Source organism: Notamacropus eugenii, chromosome 3 (genome assembly GCF_028372415.1).
Source record: "Notamacropus eugenii isolate mMacEug1 chromosome 3, mMacEug1.pri_v2, whole genome shotgun sequence".
Lineage (NCBI taxonomy): Eukaryota > Metazoa > Chordata > Mammalia > Diprotodontia > Macropodidae > Notamacropus > Notamacropus eugenii.
Window position 1 is genome coordinate 5,464,702 of NC_092874.1, and position 20,563 is coordinate 5,485,264.

The 20,563-nt window shown below is 40.3% G+C and overlaps 1 protein-coding gene across 1 annotated transcript in view; it reads right to left on the reverse strand.

Moving 5' to 3' along the window:
* THSD7A (thrombospondin type 1 domain containing 7A) overlaps window positions 1-20,563 on the reverse strand; it is a 357,822-nt gene that overhangs the window by 325,080 nt on the left and 12,179 nt on the right. The window lies entirely within an intron of this gene.

Genomic DNA, 20,563 nt, shown 5'->3' on the forward strand with positions numbered 1-20,563 from the left:
ACAAAAATATTTTAGTGTCATTAATAAATAAAACATTTTAAAATGTCAAAAAAAATAAAACTGTCTGTTCATATGCTTTGATCATTTATCAGTTGGGAAATGGCTTGTATTCCTGTTAATTTGACTCAGGTCTCTACATATTTTAGTAATGAAGCCATTATCACAGACACTAGCTGTAAAAATTCTTTCCCAGTTTTTTGCTTCCTTCCTAATTTTGGTTACACTGTCTTTACGCAAAAACTTTTTAATTTATTGTAATCAAAGTTATCCATTTTGCATTTCATAATGTTCTCTGTCTCTTGTTTGGTCCCAAAAATCCTCCATTCTCCATAAATATGTCAATGTCATTTATCTTTATACCTATCCAATGGTTGCTGAAATTTGACAATTTCAAAGAGCTTTCCAGGCACGTTCTCATGTGAGCCTCAATAGACTTGAGAGGTAGGTCCCACAGGCATTATCACCCCCATGAGCATGGACTCCATAGTATGAGGACTTGGCTTCAAAACCTGCCTCTGACACTCCCTAACCCTGTGTGATCTGAAGCAAGCCAACTGCTGTGCATGGGTTTCATTTTCCTCATCCATCAGATGTGGGGTTTGATTCAGGCAGCCCCTAGGCTCCCTCTAGATCTAGATTTCTAATCCCATGAGCAAACTGAGGCCAAGAATGTTAAGGGGAGAGGAAATGCTAATGCATTTATACTATAGTGGTCCTCACTTGGGCTTTTATATTAGCAGACACAATGAATACTGGTGCCTGCTGACAGAGACAGACAGTCCTTCAGAATAAAGATGTGTGGGTGATTCAATTGTTTCTACATCTCCTGAGCCATAGAAGACCTAGAGATGGTTCTTCTGATAGCAGGGACAAAGTTGACACTTGGAAGTTTCATTAAGCACTTCAGAGAAGAAATGAGAAAGAATAACCCCATCCTAGTCCCAGTGTTTGGGGTTGAGAAATAGCCATTTCACATTTACTTAAGAATTCATTAGGCAGTGGTATTGATTCAAAGTGTAGGATGCATTTGTAAATATAATGTGCTGTCAAAACTAAAACAGAGATTTTCTGTTGAATATCAACTTAATGACAGCAGTGGTCTTTGATTGTATCTGTATTTATTAGAAGAAATTTGTGGAAGTGATATGAATTTGCCTTCAGAGAGGATGGAGCAGCTTAAGAAGTCCTGACCTCATGACAACCTTGTGAAGTATGCAGTGTAGCACTATCCTCCATTTACAAATGGGGAAACTGAGACCCAATGAGGTAAAATGACTTGCCAAGAGTCGCACAACTGGCAAAGGGGGAGTCTAGAATTTAAAACCAGATTTTCTGATCCTAAGTGCAGAGCCCTTTCTTTTCAACCACACTACTAGACACTTAGTCACCACTAAACAGAAATATCATCGTGACCCAGAAGTACATATAATTCCTGTTTTCTACTTAAACAAATAGCTAAACTTAGAGATCCCTTGGAGAAAAAGATGCAGAGAAACAATTCAAGTTCCTCAAGGCATTGTTTCATTTGTGTTTTTGAATCCTCTGCTCATTGACTCTAAGTGCTTACTGAATTGGACAGGCAAGGGGGATGCTTGCTGGTTTTGGGAGTCAGAAGACCACATTTTTCTCTTTTTTTTCCTCTCCATGTGCTCTTATACAAGTCACTTCAATCATTCCAGACCCTGGACAGCTTCTCATTTCTAAAATGATGAGTTCAGATTTGACCTCTCTGGTGCCTTCAAGCTCTTGGTCTATCATCTTCTGCTGCTGAGTCACTTCATCTGCTGGATTTCTATAGAAAAATGACTTTGGAGCAAGAGTTGAAACCTGAATCAAATCAACCACTTCTGGTGCATGTCTGTGGTGGCCAGAGAAGACATTAAAAAATAAGGTATGAACTGTCCCCTTTATAAGGAAGTTTACTCATTGATACATAATAATATAATCCAGAATCACAGAGGCTGAGGAGTGAACTCAGAGGTCATTGAGTCTAACACCAGCTGCCTGAGAATCCCCTCTGCAATCTACCAAAAGGGTTCCTCCAGTCTTTGTTGAAGACAGCCAAAGAGAATAAGCTCACTACCTCCCAGGTATCCCTTCATACTTTTTAGACAGCTCTTATTGATAGGAAATTCTTCTTGACAGCTAGTCTTAAGATTTCTCATTGAGATATTTTAAAAAAAGAAACATAGATCACCATCATTGTCAGTCACTCAGTCAAAATGCATTTATTAAGCACTTGCTGGGTCAGGAACTATGTACTCTAAGCCCTGGAAATCTAAAGAAAGAAAAAAAACTCTTCCCTCAAAGAGCTCACATTCAAATGAGAAAGGCAATATGAAAATAACCTGATAAATGCAAGCTAAATATAGTGTAGATAGGAGATAATCTTAATAAGAAGGTTCTAGCAGTATGGGGAGAGAGGGAGACTTGAAAGGTCACCTACAGAAGATGGAACCTGAACCTTGAAGGAAAGTCTGGGAAGGAAGGAAGAAGAGCATTCCAAACATGAAGGACAGCCAATGAGAAGCCAAGGAGTCAGAAGATGGAGCAGATCATTCAAAGATTCACAAGTCGCCTATAGCAGCTAGATTGTAGTAGGCATGGAAGTAAATAGAGTGTAAGACAGCCTACAACAATAGGAAGGGAGAAGGTTGTGAAGAGCTTTAGATGCCAAATAGAGAACTTTAAGTCTTTAAAATGATGTGGAGTAGGGGTTAGGGGAGGTGGCTTTTACCTGAGAAAAATTGCTTTGACAGTAGAATACAATAGTGGTTTTGTAGTGAGAGGAGATTTGAGACAGATAATCCAGGCAGCAGTCTATTGAAATAGTCCAAACAAGGGGTTATTGGTCCTGTCCTTTGGTGGTGGCTATTTGAAGTGGAGAGAAGGGTCATATATAAGAAAAGTTGTGAAAGCAGAAATGATACTTGACAACAGATTGAATATTCAGAGTGAGTATAAATGAGTAGATGAAGAGAACACTTGAAGATCCCAGTCTAGGTGACTGGGAGGATGGTGGTGACCTTTACGGTAATGGGGAAGTGAGGAAGAGTGGAGGGTTTGGGAAGAAAGATCATAAGTTCTCTATTGGAAATGTTGAGGTAGAGAAGCCTATAGGAATTCCAGTTCAAGATGTCTAAAAGGCAGTCAGTGCGTACAGCTCAAGAGAGAGGTTGGAGCCATATATTGATTTGGGAATCATTTATATAGAAGGAATTATGGAACTTGTAGAAAGTGGTGAAATAACCAACCAAGATAGCATAGAGGGAGAAGAGAAGGCTTAGACAGAGCCTTGCAGGATTAGTGGCCATGATCTGGATAAAGAATTAGCTGAGAAGACTGACAAAAGAGTCATACAAGACAAGGAAAACCAGAAGAGACTGGTACCATGACATACTGAGAAGAAATATGTCCAAGAAGAGAGAGGGTAATTGGCAGTGTCAAAGGTAGCACAGAGATCAAGGTTGAGGATTGAGAAAAGGTCTTTCAATCTGACAATTAAGAGAACAATGGTAATTTTGCTTCATTTGAATGAACCATCAGGGAGCCAGACTACAGAGAGTCAAGAAGAAAGTGAAAGGAGAAGTAGAGGCCCTTGGTATAGATGGTTCCCACAAGGTATTTAGTTTTAAAAGGAAGGAGAGTCATAGTTATTGGGGATGGTTGGATCAAGTGAGGGCTTTTTAGGGAGGTGGAAACATGGGCATCCTGTAGGTGAAAGGAAGCAGTCAGTAAGTAGAAAGACAATGGAGATAAATGAGAGTTTGGGGACGATAGAGGGACCAACTTACTAGAAAAGACAGGCTGGACTGGGTTCAAGAGTACACAGAGAACAATTTGCTTTGGGACAAAGGGTCACTTCTTCACATCATAAAGAGGTGAGAGGGACAGTGAGCTCCGACATGTGAGTGAGTTGAGATGAAGAGAAGGGAAAACGGACCTTCCAGGGAATGGTATATATTTTTTCCCAGTGAAATGTGAGTCTAAGTTACCAGCTGAGAGGCTGAGGGGAGGGGATGTCATAGGAGTTAGGAGGAGAGATGAAAGGGCTTAGCAGAGCTGGCAGGGTGAAGATTGTGAATTTATTAGGGAAAATAAATAAGAGGATTGGCTTGCTATAGCAAGGGCCCAGTTGAGATTGTAGTGGGCACAGATAGAATGATTTGATGATTTTTACCATATGTATTCATCAGACATAAGAAAGAGCAGCCCAGTAGGATGACATTTCCTCTGTAGTAGTTAATTCTCTATCTTATTAAAATTGGGAAGTAGTTTCTAGACCTGGAAGGATATCCATATTGACAGATAATTAATGCTCACTGGAGAGTCTCCTGAAACCAGATTGAGGGTTAAACAAATCTGCCGTCCTCCTCTGCCTCCTTCTTTGACATCAGGGCATGAGACACAAAGATTTAATTCAGGTCAATCCCTCACTAATCCATCAAGGCACCATTACTAAAGGGACTGGACCTGTCTTTAATCGGATTTAATTTTTTAGTCTGTTTCCGTATCAATGTCTAAAACCCAAGAATCAATAGTGAGGTGCTAATTTCAATGAATGAAGTGGAAACAGAAATTAGTTTGTCAGGGAGATTCTTTTCAAGCACTTCTATCCCTCCCAGACACCTCAGGCCCACCCACATTCACTCACAGAAAGATGTGCATATGGCATCTTTGGCAAGGTAAGCAAAGAAAAGAAAGGCCTTTGATGGCAGAGGATTAGTGATATGAATGTTCCCCTCTATACTAAACTATATTTAGGCAGAGCAAAACAGAAATAGAACCAGATGAGGGGGTTGCCCTATTTTGAGTCCACAAAACAATGGAATAAATTATATCCTGCCTGTGGGGAAGCCCAGACAAGGATGATGAAGAGACCATGATTAGCATGGGTCTTATCTTCTATGAAGGTCATTAACCAATCAGTTAATAAGCATTTATTAAGTATCTACTATGAGTTATGTGTATGCAAAGCACTTTGTGAGCATCATTATCTCCATCTGGAATTGCTTATTTGTTTTAAATGAAAAAAAAAAACACAGTTGAATGTCCTCACCCCAGACATCTCTGAGTTCAAGAGGCTCCAGTTCCAGAGGCATCTTGGCTAATGGTGAAAAACCAGTCCTTGGGTTTTGCTATGTGTCCAAGATGAATATGTCCATTGCTCTGGGTCCTTGTATTGGTGAAGGGTTAGAGTCTTGCTTCCTCCTCATCCTCAAAGCCCTGTGGTGCCTTCTGGAGCTGGCTAGCCCCCAGTCTAGCTAGTCTTGGATGATCTGGGCAGAAGCACCTGAGAGCAGAGTTTCCAAGCTGAGACAAGCTGCTCAGATTTGTGAAATCCCCGTCTGACACCGACATCATGCCAGGCTTGTTTCAATCACTTTGTTCTTTTCTTTAAGATTAAAAAAAAGAAATTCAAACACCTCCTTCTCCCCGAGTTTTGGTTCCTGTTCATTTTCTTTTGGGAAAACACTTCTGGGTGAAAATGGGACAGCAGGATCATTAGCTAAATCTTGAAAGAACATTCTTACATTTGCTCCAACTGCCTTTCACCTGACAAGTCTGCATCTACTGGAAGCTCTGCTATGAAATTTTACAATCTCATTACAAGGGGGAAAAAATCACATGCTTTTGAGTTCCATGAGTATGGTAACATGTTACAGGAGAAGAAAAAATGTGGTGGAAGCAAAGGGACTACGTGTAAAACAGTATTTCCCAACTGAGTGACTTGGGGGTACTTTGTTCCGCTTTTCTAGGCCTCACTTTCCTTCTCTGTAAAATGAGGGGATTAGACCAGATCAATCAATCAACAAACTTTTATGAAGTATTTATGGTGTTTCAGGCACTGTGCTAAGTACTGAGGATATAAAAACAAAATAAAGCCATTGCAACCTCAAAGTACTTACATTCTGTTGGGCAAAACAAGGCAGGCAAGTATGAGTGCCTTTGAAACCAAATCTGAGGCTTCTACCTGCTGGGTCCTCATGACTCTGGATTGGTGGAGAGAATGATGATTGTGATGTGACAATAAGGGGCAGACTGGGTGGGAAAGTGTTGGAGAAGAGAGCCATTCTTCTCGAAGAGAGAAGGCTCATGGTGCCAGACTCTCCTTAACACATTTCTGCTTTCTCACTTGTCTCCCTCGAGATACCAGGGAATTTTCCTTGGGGTGAGATTAAGGCTTTTGTCTTGTTTGAGCTGAGATCTCCTCTCACTCCCATCTAAAGGATTTATTCAGTCTCTGGTATTTTCTACTATATTCTAATCTACATAACTTCTCCAATGACCATTTTCCGTTTTGTTTGGGTAAGTGGGTTTATCTGCTATTTACTATTGATGCTGTTCTTTTGATGGGAAGGAGTTAAACTGGAGAGTATAAAGCTTGGGGCAACATTACCCTTTTAAGGAAAGCAATCAGGTAATCAGTTTTGTTCTAAACCTCTGTACCCCTATCCCAGCAATATTTTTGGAGAGTAGACAGAATTCTGGTCTGGAATCCATCTCTTGGCGCGGAACAGAGTGGCTCCATCTCTGGCTCCTCCAAAAGCAAGTGTTACACTATCTCTTGGAGAAGGATGAGTGAGATTCCATACATCTCTATCAATGTCTCCTGCAAACCCTATTAAATCAACCCATGGGGAAATACATAGTCACCACACACTCCCTACTTAGGTATAAAATAAATGTGGGTGAGTTATGATTGGGTAAGGGAGTATTAGTAGCTGCAGGAGGGGTTAGGAAAGGCCCTTCATACAGAAGTTGGAGCTTGAGGTGAGTTTTGAAGGATCCTGGGGCTTCTAGGGGAAATCTAAATGTAGGATCCTTGGAAAACTCAGTAGACCTGAATTGTCATGAGAAGATGCTTTTGCTCCTGGGGAGAATAGTTGAAGGTCCTCCTTCATTTTAATGTAGATGATGTGGCATGATTTATCTGTTTGCTTGCAGTGGCTTTTTATTTTATCATATGCAAAATAAAGTCACTTCATCAGGCTGCAGAATGAAAATCATGCTCAGCTAATAAAGTGATAACATTTTGTCTGTGAACAGATAGTGTATTTTGTGAAAAATGAAGACATTTTTGGGGGCCTCTTAGACCTCATCAATCCAATTTAATAAGTACACAGGCACATGGCCTATGAACAGAATTCTCCCAGACCAGCCTGCTCTGATAGCCAACATGTGGGCAGGTTAAAGAACCCGAGCTTCAGAGGTAGAGGATAAGGGTGTCAAACCTGCTCCAGCCACTTCATGCTGTGTGACTTTGGGGGAGGATGTTGACTTCTCTGTACCAAAGTCTCCTTTTCTGTGGAATGAAGGGCTTAGACTTGATCACCCCTGACCTCCCTACCAGCTTAATCCTGAACTTCTCTGAATTCAATTTCCCCATTATAAAGTGAGGGCTGGGACTGGGTTCCACCCTGCAGTCTCTTTCAGTTCTAAATTTGGGATCCTCTCACTCTCAAAAGTTAAACCTGGGGCAGTTTTCAGAGGAAGAAATTAAAGAAATCTATAGTCATATGAAAAAATGCTCTAAATCACTATTGATTAGACAGATGCAAATCAGAACAACTCTGAGACACCACATCACACCTATCATATTGGCTAATATGACAAAACAGGAAGATGATAAATGTTGGAGAAGATGTATAACAGAGTTGGGACACTAATTCATTGTTGGTGGAGCTGTGAGCTGATTCAACCATTCTGTAGAGCAATTTGGATCCATGCCCATAGGGCTGCAAAAATGTGCTTACCCTTTGACCCAGCAATACTGCTTCTAGGACTGTGTCCCCAAGAGATCATAAAAATGGAAATGGGTCCCGCATGTACAAAAATATTTATAAAAGCACTCTTTGTGGTGGCCAAAAACTGAAAATCAAGGGGATGCCCATCAATTGGGGAATGGCTGAATTAATTAAGGTATATGAATGCAATAGAATAGTGTTGTGCTATAGGAAATGATGAACAGGAAGACTTCAGAGAGGTCTGTAAAGACTTATATGAACTGATGCTGAGTGAAAGAAGCAGAACCAGGAGAACTTTGTACACAGAAACAACCACAGTGTGTGACGAATTTTTCTGGTAGACTTAGTACTTCATTGCAACACAAGGACTTAAAAAAATTTCCAGTGATCTCTTGAGGCAAAATGCCTTCCACATCCTGAGAAACAACTATGTAATTCGATCACAGAATGAAGCAGACCATTTTTTTTTGTATTTTGTTTTGTTATATGATTTTTCCCATTCATTTTAATTCTTCAGTGCAACATGACTAAGGTGAAAATGTATTTAATAGGAATGTAAGTGTAGAACCTATATAAAACTGTATGCCGTCTCAAGGAGAGAGTGGGGAGGTGGAGGGGAAGGAGAGGGAGGGAGGGGAAAAATCTAAGATATATGGAAGTGATTATAGAACACTGAAAACAAATAAAATAATTTATTAAAAAAAGTTAAACCTGGAAATGGGCTGCCTCAAAATCTTCAGCCATGAGGAACTGTTGGAGGATCTCACAGACAACAATATCTCTCATGGAAGAATGTACCACTCTGATAGAATGATGCGCTCAGCACCAAAGGGAGTGGAGGATAGAATGGGGGATTCTGCCCTCCTTGCCTGAAACCAGAAGAAATACTGGAGTTTGTGGATGCCACGAACACTGGTTCATCACCATCAAGCAACAGAATTCACAGAATAAGAAGGTGGGGCCAGCATCTTCCCTCAGTCCCACAAATGTTTCTCTAGCATCTACTGTGTCCATGGATCCATAGGATTCACAATCCTTACCTCCCATGCCAATCCAGCCAGACTACAGGCCCTTCCTTTCCCCACTCTAGGCCCCACAAAGCCAGGAAGAGGAGATGGGAGATTTGAACCTGGGTCTTGCCTACCTCTAGGTTTAGGGGCTCCTAAATCACTGACATTTTTAAACCTGATCCCACTATCTGGCCCTTCTCACATTCTGATTCTCCCACCTCCCACCCATCTCTTCCACCCCAACTTCTGGTCTTCCTTACACTCCCTGAAAGCCTGGGAAAGGGGAAGGAAACAGAAAGCTTCTATCCAGCTCTATCCTGCCCTTTCCATTTCTACTCACTTCTCTTCTGCCTTCTGGGACCAAGTGGGACAATCTCATCTCATCTCATGGTGCCTATTCCAGTTAGCACTTAACAAACATTCTATCCGTGGATCTATCTCTATTTGTCCATCTGCCTATTTATCTATCACCTATGTGATAGACAGGGAGGGTTGATAATATCCAGTCATTTGTGTGTTTGTCCTGAGCATAAAACTGAGTGATGGGGGTCCATCCTTCCTTCTGGAAGACACACTTAGCACTTCAGACACACTGAGTCCACTCCATCTTGGAAGTGCTGCTCTGGGATGATTCTCTCTTTTCAGACTGGCAGAGGAGGTTACAGGGGTGGGGAACCCAAGCAAATCCCAAGGAGATTTGTTCTGTGAAGTTTGGATTCACCCAGAGGGCCTTGAGGACCTAGAGGGCCACATGTGGCCTTGAGGCCACAAGTTCCACATCCCAGGGCTAGGAAGTAGGAGCTGGAGGTTTCCCTTGCCCAGCCCTTTCCTGTGGTATCAAGATACGGTAAAAAATAAGGTGACCAAGGATGTCGTTGAGTATAGAGAAAGACGTAAAGAGGAGACTGTAGGGGAGAATAATAATTAATTATAACAACAAGAATTACTACTGATGCACAGCACTTTACAATTTGCAAATCATTTTACAAACACAATCTCATTTGTGCCTCAGAACAGCTTTGGGTGGTTGGCCTTATCTGTGTTATTATCTCCATCTCACAGATTTAAAAAAAATGACTGAGGCTCAGGTGCTGAACCAGCTAGTCAGCAAAATTAGAGTTTGAGATTACCTCACATATTTACTAGCTGAGTAACCTGGGAAAGGAACAACAAGGTTACACAGTGGAAAGAGTTCTGGGCCTGGAGACAGGAACACTCATCTCCCTGAGTTCATATCCAGCCCCAGACACTTACTAACAGTGTGACCCTGGGCAAGCCAATTAATCGATTTTGCCTCAGTTTCCCCATTGCAAAATGAGCTGGAGAAGGAAATGGCAAACCATTCCAGTACGTCTTCCAAGAAAACCCCAAAAGGGGTCATGAAGAGTTGGATGTGACTGAAATGACTGAATAAAAAACTGGGGAAAATCCAAACCAAATACCTGACCATTCTGAGCTTTAGTTTCTATAACTCTAAAATGACAATCACTACAGAATTTCCTTCACAGGGTTGTTATGAGGATCAAATGAGATCATGTCTGTAAAGTTTGTTGAAAACTTAACATGCTATAGAAAAAAATGAGCTGCTGATGTGGCTATTATTATTAATAAACATATGAATAAAAACCAAAAAGTTTATAATAGAAATTTAGAACCTGGTTATAGCTACTAGAAATTACTGAAGGAAGGAGTCCATTTTTAGAAATCTACATAACTTGTGCAAGAAAAGGAGGGAGAATGTGCAACATACGATAGAAGGCTGCTGTATTCAGCACCTACCACTGTCCCACCAAGACATGATCTGACAGCTAGAATTACGTACCTGAAGCTGACAAACCAAGAGAGGACAAATCCTCACAATACAAATGTTTTGGAAAGTTCAGCCAATAAACTAAACTACAAACAGCCCATTATCACAGATGGAACTCTTGTTCTTAGTCATCCAGACACAATAATGATTCATAAAAAAACAACTTTTCGAATGAACATCACCCACCCAAACACTCATCTCTAAGGCACATGGAACAAAAAGCTTACCAAGTAAAGAGATCTGACTTTGAAAGTGAGAGGGAACAGGATGGGGCACATGTGGTCCCTGTTGTCCTCTTGGCTTCTAGAGGATTGCTGCAGGTGCTCTGAGGTAGCCTAGGGATGATGTAGCTATCTCCCCCATGCTATTATTCAACTAGACTAGGAATTTACTTTAATCACCTGAGTGAGAGTTCATAAAATACTGATCACAGAAAAATCCTATCAAGAGAAAAGACATGTCTCAGGACCATTTCTATTGGAATCCATCAAAAAAACTGAGAAAAATGAGATTATAAGCACTGTAATAATTCACACAAGGATTTCTTTCTTCAACTGTTAAGAAATTAATCTCCCTCAAACCCAGTCTACACTTGCTTCCCCTATCTCAGATCTCCTAACTCTGCTCTCCCTGGCTTGGGGAGGAAGGAGGCACTGCCGCTATTGCTAACCAGCCCCAGAGGGCCACCTCTATGCATAAGAGTAGATTCTAAAGGAAGCCAAATTGGGGTTTCTCTAGCAAAGTCCAGGCATAAATTGAATATGATGCTGCTAGAAATAGTGTGGAATATGGCTGAGAGCTGCTAAGTGTGAAGCATTATTATAGATATTGATTATATTGAAAATAGATTACTCACAGCTGGTGAAATTCAGTGGCCAGATGGTGGTAACCTGCAATGCTTCACACAAAGGGCCCAGAGCAGAACCATTAAATGTGCTATCCTTTGACGTGCAGAATCAGTGTCAGTAAGGGTCATGAGGCCAACAATGCTTGGAACACCATGTCTGTCTTTTCTTTTCTCTAAAAATGTAAAGGATTAGCAGCCCACCACTAGGAGAAAGTCACGTAGTTCAAATCACAATTCCCAGTAACATGGGATTTTAAAATTGGAAAGTCAGTAGCTATTTGGTCCAACCCATAGGTACCCCTCCAATCTTACTATGAAATATCTAATGAGAAATCCTTCCAGTCTTTTCCTAAAGACCTTCATTGAGTGCCTCCATAGAAACCTCTCTTCTCAATGAAGGCCTTTGCACCTTGGACAGTTCTAAATATTGGGAAGATTTTCTAGTCATCATGCCCAAATCTCCTCTTTCCAACTCCTATCCATTGTTCTTATTCTGGTCCTCTAGGACCAAACAGAATGTGTGTGTGAGTGTTGTATGTGTGGTGTGTGTGTTAACAAGTACTTATTAAGTTCTTATTATTGTACATGTTATTATACATGTTATCTATGATCTTCTAGGTACTGGGACTACACTCTCTGTGGTATTGTCCTTCTATGTGCATCATATTTACCTACATACTTTCAATGATCACGCTCACTCTTTATAGGCAGGTCATAGTCAGCAATATTCTCTCAGTTAAGCCTAGCACATAGTATGTGTTTAACATGTGATTGTTATTTTGGATTTTCCTCAAGAAGGCCTTCATCCTGATAACTTAAGATCTTTAGCCAAATAAAAACTAAGTAAGATGAAAGCTCCCCTTCCAAAACTATAACCCTGAAATAAGAAAAGGTCTTCATAAGACATATTAGAGATGTTAAATCCTCGTGCAGTATCCTTACACATCAGGCAGCTCTTGGAGAATTATTACTTTAAACTATCAGGCAATTCATTACCTACGAAAAAATATGGACATTTTCATTGTGTTTTCTATTATACCTTACATTCAGAATCATATACAATTAGCAACAACTTGAAAACAGAAAACAAAACACTCACCATGATTTTGTTTCTGAAATAATCCATTCTCATGACTGAGCTCACCACCTTTTATTTATCACTACAGAAATAGTTTACAGGCACATGAAGTGGCATTCACTAGCTATGACCAAAACCTCTTGGGTAATTTCTTAGGGGAAAGAGAATTACAGACTTTCAGAGTTGAAGGGCAGCATGAAGGTCACCTTGTTCAAACTGTGTTTGAAATAAATCTCTTTTAGGGGGTGGACCCAAGATGGTGGAACAGAAGGATGACCTGTAGAAGCTCTCACCCCACAGCCCATAAAATACATGTAAAAAATGACTCTAAACAAATTCTAGAGCAGCAGAAGCCACAAAAAGACAAAGTGAAAGAGATTTCCAGCCCAAGGCACCCTGGAAGGCCAAAAGGAAGAGTCTATTGCACTGAGTTCAGGGTGGAGTGCAGCCTGGCCTTGACTGAGCAGCACAGGCAGGACAGGACCAGAGCAGGCTTCAAGGTGCCACCAGCAGCTACTGCTGTTCCCAGATCCCTCAACCGACAAATGCCAGAGACAGCTTCAAAGGTTAGAGAGAAAGCTTTTTCACCTGGGTGAGAAGGGAGTAGGGTTCTCCCCTAGCCCTGGTCCCAGGTGGCCCCAGGTGACTGCAGGTGGTGGCAGCATCCATTTTTGGAGCCCTCAGCCTAAAGACCCTGGGGGATTGAGCGGCTGATCTGCGTCTCAGCCCTGAGTGGCAGTCCTGGGGGGAGAAGGAGCACTGGCATGGTGGAGCTGGTAGAGGCTCTGGAGAGGGAATTCTACTCACAGATTTGGGCAGAAAAGCTTGTGGTTGCTCACAGACCAGAGTGCAGGGCAGGAGACAAGTAAACTCATCTCCCTTGATTGTGCCACCTTGGAGCAACTGAGAACTTACAGGACCCAGTGTATACCCTCCTCTTGACAAAGGACTCAAAAGTCAAGTAACTGTCTGGGAAAATGCCCAAAAAATGGAAAAAATAAGAATATAGAAGGTTATTTTCTTGGTGAACAGGTGCTTTCTTCCATCCTTTCAGTGAGGAAGAACAATACATACCATCAGAGGAAGATATATAAGTCAAGGCTTCTGCATCCAAAACCCCCAAAATAAATACGCAATGGTCTCAGGTCGTGGAAGAGCTCAAAAATGATTTTGAAAATCAAGAAAGATGAAGGAAAAATTGGGAAGAGAAATGAGAGCTATGCAAGAAAATCATGAAAAGCGAGCCAACCACCTGCTAAAGGAGACCCAAAAAATGCTGAAGAAAATAATACCTTTAAAAATAGACTAATTCAAATGGCAAACATGGCCCAAAAAGTCAATGAGGAGAAGAATGCTTTAAAAAGCAGAATTTTCCAAATGGAAAAGGAGGTTCAAAAGCTCATTGAAGAAAATAGCTCTTTAAAAATTAGAATGGAGTAGATGGAAGCTAATGACTTTATGAGAAACCAAGAAATTACAAAACAAAACTAAAAGAATGAAAAAAATAGAAGACAATGTGAAATATCTTATTGGGAAAACAACTGACCTGGAAAATAGATCCAAGAGAGATAATTTAAAAATTATGGGACTACCTGAAAGCCATAATCAAAAAAAGAGCCTAGACATCATCTTTCATGAAGTTATCAAGGAAACTGTCCTGATATTCTAGAATCAGGGGGTAAAATAAATGTTGAAAGAATTCACAGATCACCTCCTGAAAGAGGTTCGAAAAGAAAAACTCCTAGGAATATTGTAACCGAATTCCAAATTTCCCAGGTCAAGAAGAAAATATTGCAAGCAGCCAGAAAGAAACAATTCAAGTATTGTGGAAATCCAATCAGGATAACACAAGACCTAGCAGCTTCTATATTAAGGAATCAAAGGGCTTGAAATATGATATTCCAGAAGTCAAAGGAACTAGGATTAAAACCAAGAATCACCTACTCAGTAAAATTCAGCATAATACTTCAGTGGAAAATATTGTCAGTTCAAATAGAAGCCTTTAAGCATTCTTGATGAAAAGACCTGAGCTGAATAGAAAATTTGACTTTCAAACACAAGAATAAACAGAAGCATGAAAAGATAAACAGGAAAGAAAAATAATAAGGGACTTACTAAAGTTGAACTGTTTATAGTCCTACATGAAAAGATAGTATTTGCAACTCTTGAAACTTTTCTCAGTATTTGGATAGTTGGAAGGATTATACACACACACACACACACACACACACACACGCACACACATGCACAGAGGGCACAGGGTGAGTTGTATAGGAAGGGATGATACCTAAAAAATTAAAATTAAGGGATGAGAGAGGAATATATTGGAAGGAGAAAGGGAGAAATGGAATGGGGCAAATTATCTCTCATAAAAGAGGCAAGAAAAAGCTTTTACAATGGAGGGGAAAATGGGGGAGATGAGAGGGAATAAGTGAAGCTTACTCTCACCACATTTGTCTTAAGGAAGGAATAACATGCACACTCAATTTGGTATGAAAATCTATCTTACACTACAGGAAAGTATGGGGAGAAGACCATAAGTGGGGTAGGGAATGATAGAAGGGAGGGCAACTGGGAGGAGGGAGTAATTAAAAGTGAACTCTTTAGGGGAGCAACAAGGTCTGAAGAGAGAATAGAATAAATGGGGGGTACGATTGGATGGAAGAAAATATAGTTAGTCTTTCACAACATGAATATTATGAAAGTCTTTAGCAAAACTACACATATGTAGCCTGTGTTGAATTGCTTGCCTTCTCAGTGGCGATGGGTGGGGAGGGAGGAAGGAAAAGAAGTTGTAAATCAAAGTTTAAGGAATAAATGTTGAGAATTGCTTTTGCATGCAACTGGAAAATAAGAAATACAAGTAATGGGGTGTAGAAATCTATCTTTCCCTACAAGAAAAGAGAGAAGATGGGGATAAGGGAAGGGAGGAGTGTGATAGAAGGGAGGGCAGATTGGGGTAAGAAGTAATCAAAATGCACGGTGTTTTGGAGTGCAGGAGGGCAGAGATGGGAAGAAAATTTGGAACTCAAAATCTTGTGGAAATGAATGTTGAAAACTTAAAATAAATAAATAAACAAATAAAAAGAAAAAAAAGAAACAAATCTCCTTTACTTAATTGGAAACCAACAGTGACAGGGGGGTCACCTCTGAAATTCTCTTTTGGAATAATTCAAACTTATGAGAAACTTTTTCTTATGCTCCTCCACCCTAATACTCCAGTAGATCTGTGATTTACTCAGTATGGATGTTCCTTCCAATGATCTGGCTCACTACTTCAATTACAATTCATATGTGATCATCCTTCTTTCATGAGTACCCAAAGATTTGCCCCACTGAATTCACCTAATGTGCTGAAAACCTTCTTAGAATTCTCCTGTCATTGCACTGATGCCAGGAACACGTGGCCCATACAGCCTTTGTCCTTCACTTTCACCATTCATACACTCCACCTTTTTGATCAATACATTGCTTTGACATTGCTTCCTAATGTTTCTTCTACAATGCTCCTTGATTATAATGTATTGCAACTTGCCCATGCCCATAATGCACTGCTTCATTGCCCTTTGGCTGATCCTCTGATTCTTTGGGGATGTGGCTCTCAGCCATGCAACATCACAGGAAGAAGACTGGTATGAAACAGATGAGTTCTTTGTTCCAGAAAGAGGTCATTAAAGTAATTTTGCAATTCTCCAAAATCAATCCAATCCTTTTACCTCTGGCTCCAAGTCCTGCCTTCCAGTTTCATGCTAAACAGTCCCTTTTAGACATAGCAGCTCTTTGAAAACTGGAAGACATCTACCATGCCCTTACACCCCCCCCCCCCAACACACACACATCTTCTCTTCTCCTGGCTAAGAATTCAAAGTTCCATTAAGGAATTGTTGAAGGTATTCTGGGCAGCTCCATAACTGGTCCTGACTCACCTTCTTTGAATGCTGTTCATTTTATCAACATCTGTCTTAAAATGTGGAGCTAGAAATTGAACACAATACTTCAATATGATCTGGTTAAAGTACGGAAATAATAAGACTATTACCTTCCTTGATCTGGACACTATGATTCTATAAATGCCATCTAAAGCTATATTGTTTTTTGGGGGGGGAAGGAGAGAGGTGGGTGCTGCCATGATGCCACACTGGTCATGTATATGCATTTTGCTGTCCAATGACACCACTGGATATGTCTCCAATGTTCCTTAGTCACGTCTCTCTCACACTAAGTACAGCTTATTTTTTTTTAACCTAAGTGTAGTTTTTTACATTTGTCTCTATTAAAGTGAATTTTAACAGGGTGAGCTAATCATTATGCCCTAGAGGTCTTTTTGTATCCTGATTCTTTTCTCCATCAATGAGCTCCCTTTTCATAGATTCTTGACATTTGCATACCATTTATCCCTTGATCTAAGATATTAATAAAAATGCTCCATGGAAGGAATAGTGGTGAGGACCTTGGCCAAAATTCCTCTCCTAAAACTAATATATATTCAGACCTCTGCACAATTTTATCGACAAAATCTTCAGTCTTGCATTCGATATTAATCTAGTCTTCATTTAAAATTGAAAAATTGCTTTCTGTTACCATATCATTTTGGGTTGTCACTATGATACATAAAACATTTTTAATTTCTGTTAAGTGTGAAGAGATCTGTGCAATGCCACATGATCAGTTGACTAATTCATACTTTTCTCCTCTAGAATTTGAATGAACACAACCCAATTAAACTCATGGATGACCTGCAGATTTAACATCCAGTAATTAAAACATTTTATTTTGAAAACAATTCAAAACCTACAATTTTCCCATTTCAACTCCATCTCCTTGAAAGTCTTATTTATCTCCAAAATAAGATTGGAATGTGGGCCTCTGGACTACTTGCCAAAGTGTTTTAGTTAAAATTGAATGTGCTACCAACTCTAATTCCATGTGTTATTCACTCAGTGGTCAAATATCAACCATTTCGGTTTGGAATCACTCCACCACTGAACCTTAGGAAGAGGTAGCATTTGTATTTCACAGACTCCCAGAATCTCAGTCCTTGGTGGGGGCAGCAGTTCTCTTGTCCAGCTCAACCCAGACCCAGGATACTTTCTCCAGCATTCCCAATGAGTCACTATCTGGCTTCTACTTGAAGACTGGGAGGAATCCAGTCCCCTTCTAGTCCTGGACCATTCTACTTATTAAGTAGTTTTTTTTCTTGAAATAATACCTAAATTTGCCTCTTTAGGACTTATTTGGGACCAAATGAAACTTTTCTAGCCCTATTCTCAGTTGATAATCCTTCAAATACTTTACGGACAGCTTTGTGAACCTGATACCTCCATCTCCTTTGTTCCCAACTCAACATATGAAGTCAAAGACAATAAGATCAAATATAATAAAAAACTATTCAGAATTTACAAATATGACACTTAAACCTCAGTCTCACCGGATTGTTGGTGGCTGTGACTTTTATCAAGCATTCATGGACAAAAATCAGATCGAGAACTTTATTGCCGAGTGATAACCTTTTGCTGGTTCTAGCTTCCTCTTGGTGATCAGTTCATAATTACGGTTATTCCCATTTTTTCAGTATTTGTCAGAATCTCTGAAGAATATAGATGAATGTCAGATTTATATTAACAATATGCTAGAATTATTGAAAAAATATGATCTGAAAGAAGGAATTAAAATAAGAAGAAAGTGACCACAGTTTAAGTCAACATTCCAGTAGACTCTGAGGGACCAATATGGAGTCCAGTATAGTTGTCTGACACCAAGCTAGGAAAGAAAACCTACAAGCTACACCCCTCCTTTGAAGAGGGAAAATGCACAAGAGATTGACACTATTACAGATGATTTCCCAAATTAAGACACCCTCCAAATATGACACTATTGCACGGCAAATACATTTTTAAGATTTATGAAATACAAAGGATAGATAGTGTATCACAACTTGATGGCTATGGATCCTGGACTACTGCAAGCTTCAAAGAATCAGAACTACAAGGACCCCAAGATTCCAACTGGGCATAAGCCAAGAAAGACACTGTGTCCAAAGTGACCTAAATCTGAGCAGGAAATGGTGTGGGTGAAAATGAGAGCTAAGAAAGGGAGTGGCTGGGTGTTTCCCTGGTGTCCAGGAGATGTCCAAAGCCTCCAAGGAGGCTTCAAGACCAATGAGCAGATTCTCTGTGGAAGCTTAGTGAAAGAACATGGGCATAAATGCCAAAGGAAGAGAATGCTCACAGGAAGGCCACTCTGCACCAATGGAGGGTATGTGCACTACAATGATAAATTGGATCTATCAAGGAATGCCAAGTCCCAGCAAGATGAGGATGTTGGGCACAAAGGGGAAGTCTAGAACTCCACCAGATATAGTCAGATACATTCTTCTCCCTCAGGTTCACATTCTAGCCTGTGATCTTTGATCCTGAGATCCTTGCATTCTTTAGTTTAATCACCAACACCTCCTGTTTCCTATTTCACCCCAGATCGCAAACTCCAGTTATTCATTTCATCTTAGCAATGCCCTTCCAAACTTGCTGACTGTTTATTTGAATGGTGGTTCAGAACCATTGTTTTTCTCTGTGGTCTATCTGTCCACCAGGATTTTAAAAACTATTTTGTTTTCTTCAATTAAACACAAAAAATAATTTTCAATATTCTTTTTTTTTAATTTTGAATTCCAAATTCTCTCCCTTTCCCCTCTCTTCCCTGAGACTGTAAACAATCTGATATAGGTTATACATGTGCAGTCTTCCAAACCATATTTCCATATTAGTTATTTGGTGAAGAAAATTCAAATAAAAATAAATGAATAAAATGAAAAATAGTATGCTTTGGTCTGCATTCAAACTACATCAATTTTTTGTCTGGAGGTGGAGAGCGTTTCCACCATGAATCCTTGGGAATTTTCTTAGAATGTTGTATTGTTGAGAAGAGTTAAATCAGTCACAGTTTTTCATCCTACAATATTGCTATTACTGTGTACGATGTTCTCCTGGTTCTGCTCACTTCATTCTGTATTAGTTCATGTAAGTTTTTCCAGGTTTTTCTGAAAGCCTCCTGCTCATCATTTCCTATAGCACAATAGTATTCCATTACAGTCACCTATTCACAACTTGTTCAACCCTACCCTAATTGATGTGGCTTGTCACAGGACCAACTTGTAGGAGCCTTTTACTCCCACTAAAGTCAGGGTCACTGATTCCTCATGGTCTAAATACCTCCTGCTTTTTTTACAGCTGTTTCTGCTTTCCTTTCCCATTATTTTGAAGGTTTTTGATCAGCATTCCTAAATTATGGCAAGATGCTCCCAGATACCTGCAATGTGGAGACAAGATGTGGTAAAATAAGGTTCACCTTAATAGGGCTCAGTTAAAAGTCTGAATGTGCACGCTTGCAGGAGAGACACCTTCAAGACAGCAGAAAGAGGAAGGAACTACTAAGAAAAGAGTTTGGACATTCAGAAGTTAGTCCTGGAGATGGTCCCCACACAAGGCCAGGGTTATGAGAAATATCTGAAGCAAAGGTAGGCAACCTGAACCAGTGGGTGTTCCAGAGGACTCCATGGAGCTAGATAATGAAAAACGGCCACCATGTTTCTTGCATTCAACTGGGTGGGGGGAGAGAATTTTGTGGGGGAGGCTGTAGATGCGGTGGTTTTTGTTGGGGAGGGGCAAAGGCCAAGGTTAGAAGATATATAGTCCAGTATTGTCATGTGATTTCTCCAAGATACTTGGCAGTGTTCACAGGCACCACACTTTCTAGGATGCAGGATGCTGTTCTGACCCATTCCCAAACTAGATCAATGAGTAGTGGTGAGAGTCGTGGACAGCCAGATCTGACCTCCTCGAAGTGGCTTGCTTGGCCTTCTGGAAACCCATTCCTCATGCTCAGTGAGGGTTGGGCCTGTCCCCTCTTCACTATCCCTGATGACTCTCTGAGACGATGCCCTGTTAGATTTACAACAGATAGGTCCTAGGCCAAGATTTTCATCCTCAAAACTGTATACAACCTCATATTCCAGAAATCTTTTAAGAGCAGCTTGACAGGTAGAAGCACAAGGCTCACTTTTAAATCACAGAA